This window comes from Phyllobates terribilis, unplaced genomic scaffold, assembly GCF_046119375.1.
Source record: "Phyllobates terribilis strain yellow unplaced genomic scaffold, ASM4611937v1 Scaffold_1__5_contigs__length_1240528914, whole genome shotgun sequence".
Taxonomy (NCBI): Eukaryota; Metazoa; Chordata; class Amphibia; order Anura; family Dendrobatidae; genus Phyllobates; species Phyllobates terribilis.
Window position 1 is genome coordinate 37,472,251 of NW_027362761.1, and position 4,446 is coordinate 37,476,696.

Sequence of the window (4,446 nt, forward strand, 5' to 3'; positions counted from 1 at the left end):
GAAGCACGTCTATGCCATAGTGTGCCGTAAAGCAGTGCATTCCAAGCCTCGAATCTAGAATGAATGCATGTCGTCATGTGACGCTGCTTTGGCAGGTCTCTTCATGTTAATACGGGCTGCAGCCAGCAGATGGCAGCAGAGACGCATCGTTTACTGTGAAAGCATTGTCATTATATTTAGGCGGGAAACAGATGCAGCTAATAAATATGAAAATGCTGTGCTTGTGAGTGCGGCTGAAGGGGCGCATAAGAGTGGCTGACAGCCGAATTCACAATGTGCAAATTGTCCTCACTTTGTTTTTAGGGGGTCTGAAAAGGGGAGAGGAATATATTAAACATACAGTCTTAATGTACAGATCGCTTACTAGAACACTCCCCATTGTGAGGGTTTATGAGCCATTATATGCAAAATGGTTTCCGCTTTAGTGACAGATTTTAGTCAGTAAAGTTAGGTAGCGGCTTTACAGCGTATTTGTCTATATTTGGGCTTGTGTATGTGTGTAAGTACGCACACATATATATACCTATATGTACCTACACATGTATAAGCCCAGACTAATACGCTGTAAAGCCGCTACCTAACTTTACTGACTAAAATCTGTCACTAAAGCGGAAACCATTTTGCATATAATGGCTCATAAACCCTCACAATTGCTCTAAAACGGAAACCAATTTAACTTTTTTATTTTTCGGTCAATTCAGCCATTTGAGGGCTTGTTTTTTGCAGAATGAGTTGTACTTTTGAATAATGCCATTGATTTTACCATATCGTGTACTGGAAATCGGGAAAAAAATTCCAAGTGCAGTTAAATTGCAAAAAAGTGCAATTTCACAATTTTTTATTATTATTATTATTATTATTATTATTTACCATGTTCACTAAATTCTAAAACTAACCAGCTATTATGATTCTCCAAGTCATTACGAGCTTGTAGATACTAAGCATGATTCGTAAAAAGATACGTAGCGTCTCCATTTATTGGGATTTGGGGCCAGATGAAGGTTTATTTTCTGCACCCTGAGCTGACATTTTTATTGATATCAATTTGGGGTAGATAGGATGTTTTGATTGCCCGTTATTGCATTGTATTGCAATGTTGCTGCGACCAAAAAACCCGTAATTCTGGCATTTAATTTTTTTCTCGTTACACCATTTACTGATCAGATTAATTTACTTTATATTTTGATAGATCGGACATGTCTGAATGCAGCGATACCAAACGTGTATATTTTTATTTTGAATGGGGAAAAGGGGGTGATTTGAACTTTTATTTTTTAAAACTTTTTTTTTTTAACTTTTTGCTTGCAAGGAAACTTGAAGCTGCTGTGATCATCCGATCGCTTGTGTTACGCATAGCAGGGCTTAAGCCCTGCTATGTGTAGCATAAATTATAATCTCCTATGAACACTGACTTTCATAGATCTTCAATGACAAGCACAGGGATCTTCTGCAGACCACCGGCTGTCATGCCAACCCATCGGCACCCCACGATCACATGATAGGGGCGCCGATGGCAGGTCTTATGACGTGCTACCGGCGCACTCGAGTTAAATGCTGCTGTCAGTGATTGACAGCGACATTTAATATGTTAACAGCCACAGATGTATTGCGATTCCACCCGCGGCTAGTAGAGGCACATGACAGCTGATCAACATCTGTCATGTGCTGAGAAGGATGCAGGCTCAGCGCCAGAGCCCGCATCAAAGGGGAGTAGACGAACTATGATGTACCTATACATCCAAGGTCATAAAGGGGTTAAAGGACAAGCCTGAAATGGCCTTAATGACCAACCGTTTTTCTCCATTATTGCATCACCACATTTCAGCCATCACAACTATTGTGGCAGTATGAGGCATCGCTTTATGCGAGATAACTTGTATTATTATTTTGGCACAGTTGCCTCCCAGCATTTACAGAACAGAATTGCGGCTTACAATTTTTTTGACATGCCCCTAACCACATCCCTAGCCACACCTATTTACCATTTGTTTCTACCCTGGCAGGAGGAGATGTCAGAGGGAGCATGGTGGTAGTGAGGGACAGATCGCCCAGCACAGCAGGGCGCAGACCAAAATCTGCGACTGTCCCACTGTATCTGGGAGCTATGAATTTGTTTTATTAGTTTATTCATTCATTCATTCATAGTTGTAGCAGCAATAACTTTTTCATTTTTATGTAAGCTTTACTATACTGTCAGATAAGAACTCCCCCCCCCCACTGTGCTCCTATTTATTTTTTCTCTAGGCTTCTAAAAAAATGGCTAACTTTTATTTTACCCCTAGAATACAGGTATGTAGAAATTCACTGGTATATAAAAATGTAACTTGAATGTACCAGTACAATCTGCCTGTAAAGAAGAATACAATGTACGTTCAAGCACAGAAAATCCTCCTATACTTGATAGTACAGCCTGTCAACAAACAAGTTGAATACATTTTTTAAATTAAGGCCATATAGATACCTAATCTGTGTAGTTTTTTTATGTATATGTACTAAAATATATTTTATCCTAAAAAATATTATTTTTTCTGATTTTTTGTATACAATTTCTATTTTTATAATTTTTCAGTTATATTTTGATGCGATTTTTATTTGTTTTGTAGTCGCCACATAATGTGAGACGTTCTGAGACCTTGTGCCTGTTCCAAACTAAATTGGAAAATTCAAATACGTGCATGGAAGAACCACGTCTGATACATTGAGCATCAGGGAAGATCTGTTTTTATTACATCATTGGTCAGGATCTTATAGCTTGTTAATAGTCATACATGGTAACAATATAATTGGCTCAGCTTATCTCTACATATGTGCTGACATTAGCATAAATACATCTCATTGGTTAAAGGTAATTCTGTCTACACCCAGCTTTTAGATTCCTAGGAATCGCTCACTTTCTAGTTTCACTTTCTTCCTTATGTTTTCTCTAAGTCTTTAGACAAAGACATTCCAAAGACTCCTTATCTCACACACACATACTTACTCAAACTCCATGCTGGTAAGCAGAAGATACACGTACAAAAATCAAAATGGAGTCAGGATAGATAAAGTAACTCCTGCTCTCACAATTCCCTTCTCTTGTGGCAGTGGGTGGCTGTTCCAGCCGAAGTGCCCGTCTACAGATTCCCCAGATGCATTCTCCTCCCCTATTAGAAGAAGCTGGTCTTCCTACACGGCTTCACCGGATTTTCTGGATCGGTCTGTCTGTCACACCATCGGATGGACACACACACACTCAAGCCACAACAAGCAAGGAAACTATACGGGTGCCACATTCATGTGCTGGTCAAAGTTGGCATCCAACAGTTTGTGATTGTAGATATCATTTATCCAGTCCACATTTTTATTCGCTGTAACGATGGGGAATAACGATTCAAGTCCCGCTACTACTTGATCTCTGGCTTTGAACTCGTCTGGTACGCCTCTTGGAACCTCAATAGAGTCAATGTACACATGAGGGTCAAAAGAAGTAGGAATGCTGGTGTCACACTTGTGTCTCTGATTTTCTGTTGCATATTTGGTGGAGCTTGTCTGTATTTGGAGTCACAATCTGGAGTGGTATCAGGAATTTGACAATAGCACAAGAGCTCTCCCATCCTACTGGCAGTACTGGATAAAAGTCACCTTTTTCCAAAGTCAGCCCTAGCTACCGTCTGATTTTAGAGGGCCTCGTACCAAGTTAGTGGTGGTGATGGAACTGCAGTAGGAGACCCTAAATGCTTTAGGTCAATGGTACATGTTAAATTTTGGAAACAAGTGTAATTCCCTGGCCCATTGGGCTTTACGTTTTTAGGGTTTATAAGGGGATACAACTGCTGGAGCAGGTTATACTCTGAAGTATTTTCTCCTTTTGTAGCAGAAAATAGCTGAATTAGGCAGGAGAGAGCAATGAGGTTTGTCTAGTCGCTTATAGGCAAGGGCACCAGGAATAAGTCTTTGGAAGTCTTAAGTTTCAGGGTCTCAGTCTTATTTAGAGTAGGTTGGTCCCTGATATCTTTAAGGTAAAAGTGTCCTAATCGGTCAGTGCCCCCCAAGATATTTATGCCCATCACATATGTAGTCCTGCATCCGTAACAGAGGGGTTCTCTATCATCAAGTAGAGGGGAAGACAGTTGTCAGACTTACAAGTAAGGCACGACCCTACTGTACAACGTTTGGACACATATTCTGGTTGTAACAGAGTCATTCTAGTAAGGAGACGTCTACCCGTGTTGTGTGTCTTTTCTCAGGTTACAGAAAGGTTGTAGGCCCAGTCTTCCCCAGTGTTCCACCCTACCATACTCCAGGATTTACAATCAGACCCATAGCCAGTATTGGCAGTGGTGACACTTATATACTTTTGGATGAGTCTATAGGTGTCCTCACACTGCCACTCCTCCCTAGGGCAGGAGACCATGTTTCACAGGTCAAATTTATAACGGACTACTGGGTCTGAGGTATCAAACCATA